Raw genomic sequence first — 15,102 nt, 5'->3', positions numbered from 1 at the left:
AAACAACTCTGAGGAACCACCTCACACCAAGAAGATTGACTAAAATGACAGCAAAGGAAAATAATCAATGTTGCAGGGGATGGGACAAAATTGGGACACATTCATTCCTGGTGAACTTGTGAATTGATCCAACCATTCTGGAAGGCAATTTGAAACTCTGCCCAATGGGCTTTAAAGAATGCCTGCCCTTTGATCCAGTCATACCACTGCTGGGTTTGTACCCAAAAAAGATAATAAGGAAAAATATGTATACAAAAATTTTTATAACCACACTCTTTGTGGTTGAAAAAATTGGAAAATGAGGGGATGCCCTTCGATTGGGGAATGGCTGAACAAATTGTAGTATATGTTGGTAATGGAATACTATTTAGCTAAAATAAATAATGAACCGGAGGAATTCCATGTGAACTGGAATGACCTCAAGGAATTGATGTAGAGTGAAAGGAGAAGAACCAGGATAACATTATACAGACAGATACTCTGTGGCAAAATCTAATGTAATAGACTTCTCTACTACCAGTAATGCAATGACTCAGGACAATTCTCAGGGACTTATGAGAAATAAAGGTATTCTCATACCAAGAAAGAACTGTAGGAGTAGGAATACAGAAGAAAAAAAAAACATTTGTTTGTTCATATGGTCCAGTGAGTATTTGACTAGGCATTTGAAATCTAAATGATCACTGTATTACAAATATTCACAAAATGGAAATAGTTTTTGAAAATTGACATGTAAAACCCAACAAATTGCTCTTTTTCTATGGGAGGCAGGAAGGAAGAAGGGAAAGAAAGAACAAATCATGTAACCATGGAAAATGTTTTTTAAATAAATAAATATTAAAAAAAAGAATTCAGGTCAAAGTGAGAATAACAACCACATCTAGCTAGACATAGACACCTACCTTACCTTAGAGAGGATTGGGAAGGAAAGGCAAATAAGAAAGGGGAAGGTGGACAAAAAGGAGGGGTAATAGAGATAGGCAATGGTTGGAAACAAACATTTGTGAACAGAGAAAGACTGAAAGGATAGAAAGAACCTAAGGAGGGTAGAAACAAGATGGAAGAAAGTAAAGAATTTGTAAACAGAACTGTGAATGTGGGTTGGATTCACCCATAAAAAAGAAATAAGGACAGGAGAGTGGGAAAAAAATTCCAATCATGTAACCACGGAAAAATATTAATTAATTAATTAATTAATTAAAAAGAAAGTTTTCAACAATATGCCATCTTTAAGAAACACATTTAATGCAAGGAGAAACACCCATAGTAAAAGAAAGGTTCTAGAGCAGAATGTACTAAAACTCAGCTAAATTAGAAAAAAGCAATGTTAGTAATTATGATCTGAGACAAAGTAAAAGTAAAAATTTATTTACTCAAAGAGAAGGAAAAAATTACAAATTGATTAAAAATAATGGAACAATATCAAAGCTAAACATATAAATACTCAAAATACTCTAAATCTGTGAATACCCGTTGATCTAGCAAAAATATCACTAGTAGGTCTCTATCCTAGAGTTAGAAAGAAAAGAGAAAAGGATCTATTTGTACAAATACATTTATAGTAGCTTTTTTTTTGGATAGGCTGACAAAATTTGGAAATTGAAGGCATTCTTCCCATAATTTGCTGAATTGCTAATCAAATTTTGTCAAATAATTAAAATAGAATACAGTTATGCTTTAAGAAATGATGAGTAGGAATGTTTCAAAAAACCTGTTAAGACTTATATGAACTCATACAAAAATGAAGTGAGCAGAACCAGGAGACTATTATATACAGTATTGGATTTTAAAATTTATTCATTTGCTTGTTGGGTTAAAATTTTAAGGTATCTCCCATTTTCCCTCCCCTACCTGAACTAGAGAGGGTATCACTGGACAAAATTATCTAAAGTTTGATATATGCGACCTCTATCCAATACTTTCTCTATGATTTCCCCCAAATTATTGGCTTTACTTCCAATCCCAGGTACATTAAATAGACAATTATTGTAAAGATGACTATTTATGAATGACCTAGCTATTTTGATAATGTTATACAGTTCCAAAGGATGTGGTGATTCTGGGAAGATGGCAACTTAGACACAGCAAAACAACAGACTTCTGGAAATACTTCCACACCAATCAAAAACAAAGTGCTTTGAGGGGACAGAAAACCAAATATAACAACAAGACAGAGCTGGAGGATCCTCCTGCTGGATTCAACCTAAAAGGTACAAAAAAAGCCAGAATTCTTGAACTGTCAGGTTCAAGGGAAAGGAAGAGTAAAGATCCCAGGATCCCTCCCCCACCTACTGTGCTAAGTCTCCAGAAGTTCCTAGAATCTCTGTGTAGGCAAGGTGCTAGTCCAGAGGCAGTATCTTGTTGGCACAGATGTGCCAGGTTTTGGACATTGAACACAAATGGCAGGGAGGCGGGAAGAGGGGAAACTCAGAGAGGGCAGCCCAGTTGCAGGCAAAACACTCCATATTGCCCCCCCAAACCTCCTAGCTTCTTGAAGTTTTGTCCTCAGGCACATCCAACTCTGCAGATCAACTCCACCTTGGCTTAATCTTATCAATAGGGCAGATAAGAAGTCTTCAGAGGGCATGGAAACACCAATACCCCTCCTTCATAGACTGCACAGAGAGTAGCTGTAATAACCTACATCTTTAGCTTCTGCAGCCAGGTGGGGAAGATCTGACCTCAGGGCTCATTAATACCATCAACCTAACCTAGTCAATCAGCAGAGCAGAGAAAAAGCCACTTCAGGACAGAATAGTCCAAACTCACAGATCCAGCAAATAACCAGAGCAGTAAGATTACAGCTAATTACAGGGGGAAAAGAAGGGAAAAATATGAGTAAACAACAGAAAAAGAAAAAAGAAATTAAAATATACAGCTTCTATCCAGGTAATGAACAAAAGACAAATGGAACAGAGAAGGAACAAGGAACACCATGCAAAAACACAGAAACTCCAGCAAATTAGACACAGGCTTTGTAAGAACTCAAAATACAATTCAAAAAACAATTAAGAGAGAGTGAAGACAATTGGGAAAAGAACTTAGAAAGCAAAATAAGTCATCTTGAAACAGAGGCACATGGACTAAAACAAGAAAATAGTGTCTTGAAAGCCAGAATTGGCCAGTTTGAACAAGAGGCAAAGAAGGTGAAAGATTGCTTACAAAGAAAATCACACTAGAAGACGAAGGACAACCAAAAAGTCAGGGATGAAATTTAGTCTTTAAAAATTGGAATCCAACAACTAGAAGCAAATAACTTCACAAGGAAGCAAGAATCTATAAAACAAAGTTTAAAGAATGAAAATATTAAGGAAAATATGAAATACCTCATTGATAAAACAACAGACTTTGAAAACAGATCCAGGAGAGACAATTTAAGAATTATTGGACTACCAAAACATCATAACAAAAGGAAAAACCTGTGCATTATTCTACAGGACATTCTCAAACAAGCGGGAAAAGTGGAGACTGGAAGAATCCACAGATCACCTCCTGCCTTTAATTCCCAATTGATAATGCCTAGGAATGTTATAGCCAAATTCAAGAACTACCAGATAAAGGAAAAATATTGCAAGCTACTAAGAAAAAGTCATTAAGATAAAATGGAACCACAGTTAGGATAACACAGGATCTAGCTGCATCTACACTGAAGGACCAGAAGGCATAGAATATGATATTCTGGAAAGCAAGGGAACTGAGTCTATGACAAAGAATCAACTACCCAACAAAACTGCCTATATTCTTGCAGGGGAAAGTATGATCATTTAATAAAATGACTTTCAAGAACTCATAAAGAAAAGACCAGACTAAAATAGAAAATTTGATGCCCAAACACAGAACTAAAGAGAATCACAAAAAGATAATTAAGAAAGGGGAAAAACAAATGAACAAACAAACAAACAAACAAAAACCCCCTTTTTAAGGGACCTAATGAGTTCAAATGATTTGTATTCCTATAAGAAAAGATGACATTGGTAACTCTTAAAAATTGTTATTAACATCAGAATAGCTAGAAGAAGTTTACTTAGAGGGAACAGTGTCAAACTGTATGAGATGAAATGTCAAAACATATATATAGATGTAGATGTAAAAACTCCATCTGCTAAAGAAACTGCAACCTAAAGTAGGGGCAGCTGGGCTAGCTCAGTGGATTAAGAGCCAGGCCTAGAGACGAAAGGTCCTAGGTTCAAATCCGGGCTCAGACACTTCCCAGCTGGGTGACCCTGAGTGACCCATTGCCCACTGGTTGTGGCCCTATGCTCCTAGAATGGAGTCCCAGGATAAAAATATATGTGTGTGTGTGTGTGTGTGTGTGTGTGTGTATGTATGTATGTATAAATGTATAAAAACACTAGAGATTTAAAAAGAGTATAATATTAAGAGAAATGGAAAGAGACAAAATGGGGTTAATTTATATTTCATAAAAAAGCCCATGGTGAGAGAGAGGAAGAAGACCAATACACTGGAAGGGTGAAAGAGGTAGGAGACAGGTAATACTTAATGCTTACATGCATTGAAATTGCCCGAATGAGGGAAGAATAATCAGATCCATTGGGACAGAGAATTAATTTGGTCCTATAGAGAAGTAGAAGGGTAACAAATGGACTGGTGGGGAAGAAAGCAATAAAAGGGTGTGAGGGTGTAGAGGGTAATTTAAAAGGATCCAAAAGAAAAATAAGAGGGGAATAAGAAGGGAGGGGGGGAGAAATGGAAGTAAAATAAGAGAGGGGATTAGGTGGACTGATTAAAAGCAAAACACTGGTATAGAAGGAAATAGTGAAAGAAAGGGCAGGACTAGGAGAGGAAATCAAAATGTAGGTGAATACCTGCATAATCATAACTCTGAATGTGAATTGGAAGAACTCACTCATAAAATGGAAGTGGATTAGAAACCAAAATCCTACCATATGTTGTCTACAAAAAACACACATGAGGCAGGTGGGCATACATAGGTTTAAGGTCAAAGGCTAGAGTAAAATCTTTTGGGCTTCAACTGAGAAAAAGAAGGGAGGAGTAGCCATTTTGATATCTGACAAAGCCACAGTAAAATTATATCTGATTAAAAGAGATAGGGAAGATATTACTTCCTGATAATAGGCAGTATAGACAATGAATAAATAGCAGTACTCAACATTGATGCACCAAATTGTATAGCATTCAAATTTTTAAAGGAGAAACTATTGGAAATTAAGGATGAAATAGATAGTAAAGCTATAATAGTGGGAGACCTGAACCTTCCTCTATTGGATCTAGAGAAATCAAACCAAAGAATAAATAAGAAAGAGCTAAGAGATGTGAATGAAATATTATAAAAAATTAGATTTAATAGATATATGGAGAAAAATAAATAGGGATGAAAAGAAATATACCTTCGTTTCATTAGTACATCTTACATTCACAAAGATTGACTATGTATTAGAGCAGGGGTCTGCAACGTATAGCTCTCTAGCCATATCTGGCTCTTTTGAGGGCCAGATATGGCTCTTTCTGCAGGAGCCATAAAGTCAATTTTTTTCAGGCACTGTTACAGGAGTGAGCACCATGAGCACTCTATGGCTCTCACAAAATTACGTTTTAAAAAATATGGGGTTTATGGCTCTCATGTCCAAAAAGGTTGCTGACCCCTGTATTAGAGCATAAAAATATGACAAACAAATGCAAAAATGCAGAAATAATTAATGCAAAATTTTCAGTTCATAATGCAATAAAATAATAATTAGTAAGGGTACAAGGAGAGGAAAAACAAAAATTAAATGGAAATTAAAAAATATGCTTCACCATAATTGGTTAAATAACAAAATGGAGAAACAATTAACAATTTTATTGAAGAGAATGATAATGATGAAACAACCTATCAAAATTTATGGTATTCATCCAAATCGGTACTCAGTTGGAAATTTATATCCTTGAGTACACATATTTAACAAATTAGGGAGGTCAAAGTTCAATTAATTTGGGGTGCAAATGAAAAAACTAGAAAGAGAATAATTTAAAAATCCCTAGAAAAAATAAATTAGAAATCCTAAAAATTAAAGGATTAATTAATAAAATTGTAAGTGAAAGGAACTTTGAATTAGCAAGTCTAACTAGAAGCTGGTACTTTGAAAAAACAAATAAAATAGATAAGATATGGGTTAATGTAATAAAAAAAAGAAGAAAACCAAATTAACAGTATCAAAGATGAAAAGGGAGACCTGACCTCTATTGAATATAATATCAGTATAAGGAATATAAGGCAATCATTAAAAACCATTTTGCATGATTATATGGCAATAAATATGGCAATCTAGCTGACATGGATGAATATTTCCAAAAATATAAATTGGCTAGATTAACAGAAGAAGAAATAGAATACTTAAATAATCCTATATCAAAAAGAAATTGAACAAGCCATCAATGAACTCCCTAAGAAAAAATCCCCAGGACCAGATGGTTTCAAAAGTGAATTCTATCAAACATTCAAAGAAAAACTAATCCCAATACTATACAAAATATTTGACATAATAAGCAAAGAAGGAGTTCTACTAATTTCCTTTTATGACACAAATATCCTACTGATTCTAAAGCCATGAAGATCAAATACAGAGAACTACAGACCAATCTCCTTAATGAATATTGATGTAAAAATCTTGAATAGAATACTAGCAAAAAGACTCTAGCAAGTGATCACAAGGGTTACTTATTATGATCAGGTGGGATTTATACCAGGCATGCAAGGATGGTTTAATATTAGGAAACCATTGACCATATCAAGAAGTAAAACAACAAAATTACACGATCATCTCAATAAATGCAGAAAAAGCCTTTGAAAAAATACAATACTCATTCCCACTGAAAACACTAGAAAGTATAGAAATAGAAGGGCCTTTCCTAAAAATATTAAACAATATATATTTAAAACCATCATCAAGCATGATCTGCAATGGGGATAAATTATAAGCTTTCCCAATAATTAGAAGTGAAAAAAAGATTATAACTTCTATTATTTAAAATTATACAAGAACCATTAGCAGTAGCAATTAGAGGAGAAAAATAAATTGAAAGCTTTAAAATAATCAATGAGAAGACAAAGTTATTACTTTTTGCAGATGATATGATGGTCTACTTAAAGTATCCTAGAAAGTAAACTAAAAAGCTCATGCAATAATCAACAGCTTCTTTTTTAGCAAAGTTGCAGGATACAAAATAAACCCACATAAATCATCAACATTTCTACATATTTCTTACAAAACTTGGCAGGGATGCTTAGAAAAAGAAATTACATTTAAATACCCCCTTGATGATATAAAATATTTAGGAATATAGTGACCAAGACAAACACAGGAATTATATTAATACAACTACAAAACACTTTCCACACAATTAAAACTTGATCTAAACAATTGGAAAAACATTAATTGCTCATGGGTAGCATGAGATAACATAATAAAAATGATAGTTCTACCCAAGTTAATTTACTTTTTCCATGCAATATCTATGAAACTACCAAAAAATTTACTGAATTAGAAAAAAAAACTATACAAAGTTCATTTAGAAGAACAAAATATCAAGAATATCAAAGAAAATAATGAAAAAAGGTGGAAGGATGGGGGCCTAGGAGTACCAGATCATAAACTGTACTATAAAGCAATGGTCATCAAAACAATTTGGTACTGGTTAAGAGACAGAATGGAGGATCAGTGGAATAAACTTGGGGTAACTGATCTAAGCAAGACAGTGTATGATAAACCTAAAGAGCCCAGTTTTTGGGACAGAAATTCATTATCTGACAAAAACTGCTCAGAAAATTGGAAAACAATAGGAGAGATTAGGTTTAGTTCAACATCTCACACCCCACACCAAGATAAATTTAGAATGGGCAAATGACTTGAATATAAAGAAGGAAAGTAAAAGTAAATTAGGTGAACAAAGAATAGTTCACCTGTAAGATCTATGGGAAAGGAAAGACTTTAAGACCAAGCAAGAGTTAGAAAAAAAATTACAAAATGTAAAAGAAATAATTTTGATTATGTTAAATTAAAGTTTTTATACAAACAAAACTAGTGAAATCAAATTATAAGGGAAGTAAAAAATTGGGAAAAATCTTTATAACAAAAAACTCTGACAAAGGTCTAATTACTCAAATATATAAGGAGCTAAATCAATTTTACAAAAAAGCAAGCCAATCCCTAATTGTACATTTGACTTAGTTCTTCATACCTTTGAGAAATTAGACTTTTATCAGAGGTTTTCTTTCCTTTCCCACTGATCTGACAGGTATAGTATTCTGTGTTCACCTAATTTATTTATGATTTCCCTCTTTATATTTGTCATTTACCCATTCTGAATTTATCTTGTATAAGGTGTAGTATATTGATCTAAACTTAATTTCTCCCATATTGTTTTCCAATTTTTCCCAGCACTTTTGTTCAAATAGTGGGTTCTTGTTCCAAAAGTTGGGATATTTGGGTTTATTGAATATTATCTTGCTGAAGTCATTTACCACAAATCTATTCCATTGATTCATCCTTCTGTCTCTTAGCAAGTACAATATTGTTTTTTTATGATCACCGATTGTACAGTTTAAGGTCTGGTATTGCTAGGTCTCTTTTCACTTTCTCCACTCCCATTATTTCCCTTGATATTCTTGATCTATGTTACTCCAAATAAACCCTGCTATGATTTTTTTTCCTAAATTTATTTTAAAAAGTTTTTTGGTAATTTGATAGGGATGGTACTGAATAAATGAATAAGTTTAGATAGAATTATTGTTATTTTTATTATATTAGCTCATCCTATCCATGAAAAATTAATGTTTTTTTCAATTGTTTAGATGTAGGTTTATTTGTATTCATATAATTCCTGAGTTTATCTTGGCAGATAGATTCCAAAATATTTTACATTGCCTAGAGTGATTTTAAATGGAATTTCTCTTTCTAACTCTTCCTGCTGATTTCTTTGGAAATAAGTAGAAATGCTGATGTTTCATGTGGACTTATTTTGTGTCCTGCAACTTTGCTAAAATTATTATTTCCACTAGATTTTTAGTCGATTTTCTAGGATTCTCTAATTATACCATCATATCATCTGCAAAGATTGATAGTTTGGTTTCCTCACTACCTACTTTAATCCCTTTGCTTTATTTTCTTCTCTACTTTCAGCAGCTAATATATCTAGTAAAATATTAAATAATAGTGGTGATAATGGGCATCCTTGCTTCACCTCTTTTTTTATTGGGAATGTTTCTAACATATCCCCATTGAAGATGAAACTTGCTGATGGTTTTAAATCAGTATTTTTTAATTTAATCAGTATTTAAAACAGCATTTTGAATACTGTTTATTATTTTGAGGAAAGGCCCTTATATTCCTGTATTTTCTAGTATTTTCAATAGGAATGGATGTATTTTGTCAAAGGCTTTTTCTTCATACAGTGAGATAATTTTGTGATTTCTGTTTTTTTAGTTATTGATATGGTCAATCATGTGGACGGTGTTCCTAATGTTAAACCAGTATTGCATTCCTTGTATAAACCTCACCTGGTCATAATGAAGAATCCTTGTGATTTATTGCTGTAGTCTCTTTGATACTGTTTTATTTAAAATTTTTGTATTTATATTCATTAGTGAATTTGTTCTGTAGTTTTTTGTTTTGTTTTGTTTTTCTCTGTTTTTGTTCTTCATGGTTTGGGAATCAGTACCATATTTGTGTCATAGAATGAATTTCATAAGACTCTTTCTTTGCTTATTTTGCCAAATAGTTTGTATAGTATTGGGATTAGTTGTTTTGATAGAATTGACTTGTGAATCCATCAGGTTCTGGGATTTTTTCTTAGAGAGTTCCTTGATGGCTTGTTCAATTTCTTTTTCTGAGATAGGATTATTTCATTATTCTATTTCCTTCCTTGTTAACCTAGGCATTTCATATTGTTGCAAATTTTTGCTCATTATGCCTAAATTATTATAACAATTCCATATAATGTAAAGGTTAAATTTAGTGGTTGGACTTAAATTATATGAAATAATGTGGTTGCCAAAGTTATTATAACTCTAGTTAGAAGTTTGTTTACAAAATAGAGGGGAAACAATAAAGTAGAGAAAGGTGAGAGAGGTTAGAGAAAGTAACTTCAGATGCAATTAGTGGAAGGCATTCAGTCTCCAGGCTTGATTCTCTATCCATTGAACCATGATTGAGCTTCTCCTGGATGATTTTTAATTTCTATTTTACCTTTTGTTTCTAAGATACATGACAATTTTCCTTCATAATGTCTTATTATGTCATACATATGCTTTCTTAAAAAAATTCTGGCTTTTGAAAGAAGAATAATTCTTAAATTTTCTCACCTTTAACTGTTTTCTTGGTTAATTGCTTTCTGATAAAATTTTCTCAATTTCTTCTTTTATCACAATTTTGACTTTTATTATTTATTTTTCAATTTATTTTAATATTTTGACATGATGATATACTTTTTAATAACTTTTTTCTGATATTTTATGGTTCATTTTATCTCCCTCCCTCTCAGATTCCTCTCAAGATGGCAAGCAATATGATATGTTATATATGTGTTATCATGTAATGCATATTTACATCTTCATCATATTGTGAAAGAAGACATATGTCATTTATACTATAGAAAAATACATGGAGTAAATAAAATGAAGAATGGCATTCGTCAATATACATTCTGACTTCATCATTTCATTGTCTCGTGGTGGATAGCCTTTTTCATACTGAATCCCTTTGAGTTGTCCTGAATTCTTGCCTTACTAATAATAATTGTCATTTACTTTCTTCTTCATACTTTTATGACTATTTTCCTATGCACAAGATTCTACTGGTTCTATTTTAACATAAGTCCAGGAATTTTTTTTGAGATAATTTTATTCATAATTTCCTCATAGTTCAATAGTATTACATTAAAATCATCTACCACAACTTGTTCAATCATTCATCCTTTGATACCCATTCCTTCAGTTTCTAGTTCTTTGCTATTATAAAGAGAACAGCTATACATAATTTTGTAAAAGTAGATCTTTTCCCCCACCTTTAATCCCTTCATTCCTTTGAGATACAGATCTAATAATGGTATTGCTAGGTCAAAACATGTACAAAATTTGATGGTCTGTAGGTCATGGTTTCAAATTGTTTTTCACAATCATTGTATCAGTCACAGCTCCACCCAAAATAGATGTGTTGCCCAATTTTACCACATTACTGCAACATTTCTCATTTGTCTTTTTTTTTTTTTTTATCACATTTGTCAGTCTGAGAGGTGTGAGGTAGTAACTCAGAGTTTGTTTTAGCTTGTATTTCTTTAATTCGTGATTTGTCATATTTTTATATGACTATAAGTAGTTTTAATTTATTCATCTGAAAATTGTTTATATTCTTTGAGCATTTTTAAACTGGGTAATACTTTGTATTTTTATAAATTTGACTCAGCATCAATCTATTCAAATAATGAAGTCTTTATAATAGACACATGCTATTAATATTTTTATTATTTTGTTTTGTTATTTCCTTTCTATGTTGAATTGTTTTAGATTGATTGATTTTTAACTCTCCTATTGTCCTCAACACTGTAAAAGCTCTTCTATGACTCTTTCATATGAGATAATTTACCCCATTTTATTTCTCCCTTCTCCCAAATGGTTCTTTTTTAACCTTTTTTTTATTATTATTTTAGATATATTCAATTCACACCCTAGTCCTCTGTCTATGTATACTCTTCCTCACTATTCTAATAATGTTAAAGATACTAGGAGTTACAAGAATCATTTTCTCAATTAGGAATTTAAAACTTTAACACTCACACTCTTAAATACCTTTTTATTTCTCTTTCCAGATTCCCTTTTTATGCTTCTCTTGATTTTCATTTTTGAGAGTCAAATTTTCCATTTAGCTCTGGATTTTTTAACAGGAATATTTGAAAGTTCTCTATTTCATTTAATGTGAATTTTCTCCCAGAACAATTATACTTGGTTTTGCTGGGTAGGTGATATTTTTAGTCCAGTTCTATTTCCTTTGTCCTTCAAAATATCATATTCCAGGTCCTCTAATACTTTAATGTAAAAGCTACTAAATCTCATGTTATACTAACTCTGGCTCCATAACATCTGAATTGTTTCCCTTTTGCTGCTTATAATATTTTCTCTTTGACCTCAAGTTGTGGAAATGCTTATAATATTCTTGTTAGTTTTCCTTTGGTATTTTTCAGGAGGTTATCAATTAATTTGAATTTCTTTTACCATCACTCATTTTTTTTTCAATTTCTCCTTTACCACTATTTTCACTTTAACTCTCATAGTAATTGCTTTTGGATTTATGGCCAATTAACATTTTTTCTTGAAGGCTTTCCTTGTAGTTGCTTTTACATTGTTATTGTAATACCTTCTTATGGTCTGTTATTATCATAGTGGGGCTATTTTCACATTTTCTGGCTTATTTCCTGACTTTGAATTTCATGTTAAAGTTGGGTTTTGCTCACTCACAAGTGGGGAACCACTGTTGTGAGTTTTGAATCTATTGTTCTGCTATTTTTAAAGCTACTTTTGAGGATCTATAATTTTTGGATGTTTCCATGGTGGTGTCATTTGGGGAGATATGTGGTTGCTGTTCTGTTTGGTTTGCTCTCTAATTTTTATCTAGGATGGTTTCCTGTACCCCTGCTATCAAAAACTGTGAACTCAATGCTTTATGTCTTGTTGTCCCAAGCATTCATGCTTCTTTCAGACATGGAATTAGCACCAGAACTCAGATCACCTGTGACTGATTACAAGTGCTCCTCTTTGTTTGGAACTGTGACCCAGAACTGTTTATGGTCAGTCATTTTCTCTATTTCTCTCTGTATATTTCACTATTTTCTCTATTTTCTATATTCTTAGTGTAGATCAATACTGAATTCTAGAAAATAATTTAGAAAAGTTCAGCAGTCAGTTATGATTAGCTATGGAGCCTGCTCATTGGCTCTCTGAAACATAATATTTAAGATGTGAGGAACATATGGTTATTAATCAAAAGTCATCAGATCATCCAGTCAAACATGTCTTTTGACATTCTCTAAGAATAATTCAAATCATTATAAATGCAACTCTATATTTTGTTTGAAAATACTAATAAAGTTACAGGGTTCGAGCCAAGCTATTGGAGTAATCCAGAGTAGCTCTGTGCCAACATGAAATCCTCTCTGGCCATGATTAAAATATCGCCACAAAATTATTAGAGGAGTAAAAGAACCATCAAAGAGCCAGAGTGAAACAACTTTCAAGAAAAGAAAAAAAACAAATTGATTATTTTTCTTTTGCTGCTTTAATATTTTTTCCTTGGCAAAGAACATCTGGGACACTGGTGTGAGAAGAGAACAGAGTGAGCAAGAAGCTATAGCAAAGAAGGAAGAGTAAGGCACACATTCAAACCCTACATCTGCTGTCCAAGGTTCAGGAACCTGTGACTAAGGCAACATCCAGATCCAGAGAGCCTGCCTAGGCATATAGTGATACAAGCCAATGTATCCCTAGAAATTTCAAACATGTGGAGAAGACTGAATCCCCAGCCCAGAGAATTCTAATCTGGGCTTGGGATAAGAAGTTTACACTTTGGGACAACTGATAGTACTAAGTACTGATTTTTTTTTTGCCTAAAGCTCAGGGAAGAGCTCTAAGTCAGGACAATCAAAGGTGTGCTTGATTGGACAAGTACAGAGGGAGACTAAAAACTTGAGATTAAGCCTGGTACTAAAATTTGAGTATACCCAACCTGATCAAAATCAGAGTGGGAACAAAAGCTTACACCTAAGTCTTAGGCAAGTATTTAAAGTATCAACATCTTAAGGTTCAATGAATCATCAAGAGGAGGGGCTCTCAGAGCTCTCAGTACTCAGACCATCATATCATCCACCCAAGCTTATGTATAATTAGATAGAAAACATACTCAAACAACAAAAAAATGCACCTAACACTAAAGAATTTTTATGCAGACAAAGAGCAAGGCACAGACACAGAAGGGGATAGTGAAAACAAAGGAAACACACCCAAAGTCAAAAATAAAAATATGGATTAGACACAGACTCTAGAAGAACTCAAAAAGGACTACAAAACCCAATTAAGAGAGGCAGAGGAAAAGTTAGAAAGACAAATGAAAGTGATGCTAGAAGAAATGGGCCAATTGAAAATGGAGAACCAAAAACTGATAAAAGGAAAATCAGATCTTAAAAAATCAGAATTGACCATCTGGAAATGAATGATTTCATGAGAAATAAAACAATAAAGCAGAATCAAAAGAATGGAAACACTGAGGAAGACATGAAATATCTTATTGAAAAATAAAACGACCTAGAAAATAGATCTAGGAAAGACAATTTGAGAATTATTGGATTGAAAGCCGGGATGAAGAAAAAACTTTGTACATCACATTACAAGAAATTATCAAGGACAACTGCCCATTGATTCTTGAACAAGAAAATAAAATTGAAATTTAAAGAATTCACAGATCAGCTACATAAATAAATACACAATGACAACTTCCAGCAATATAATAGCTAAATTCAAGAGCCACCAAGCCAAGGAAAAAAAAAAACTCTATTAAATAGCCATCAAGAAACCATTCATATACCAGAGAGCTACAATCAGGATCACAGATGACCTAGAGGTTTCTACATTATGGAATTAAAAGGCATGAAATATGATAATCAGGAAGGCAAAAAATTTGGGTTTACAACCCAAAGTCACCTACCCAGCAAAAGTGAGTATACTCTTTCAGGGGAAAAAATGAACATTCAATGAGATAGAAAATTTCTAAGCATTTCTGATGAATAAGCCAGACCTTAATTTTTTTTTTGAAGTCCAAATACATGACACAAGAGAAGCTCTAAAAGGCAAATAAAAAAAGAAAATTTAAGTGACTCATTAAGGTGAAAATGTTTATATGTCTACATGGAAAGAGGATTTCTGTAATTCTCAAAAATTACTGTTAGTAGTAGAGAAGATAGAAGAAATTTACTCAGAAAAAGGTGGAAAAGTAAAAAGATTATGATGATATGATTTATATGATGATATATGATGATATTATATATGTAAATGAGGTGATATGGAAGAATATTGTAACGTCATTATAAGTGGATGGTATA

This window comes from Gracilinanus agilis, chromosome 6, assembly GCF_016433145.1.
Source record: "Gracilinanus agilis isolate LMUSP501 chromosome 6, AgileGrace, whole genome shotgun sequence".
NCBI classification, from domain to species: domain Eukaryota; kingdom Metazoa; phylum Chordata; class Mammalia; order Didelphimorphia; family Didelphidae; genus Gracilinanus; species Gracilinanus agilis.
Note: the sequence above shows the minus strand (reverse complement) of the source record.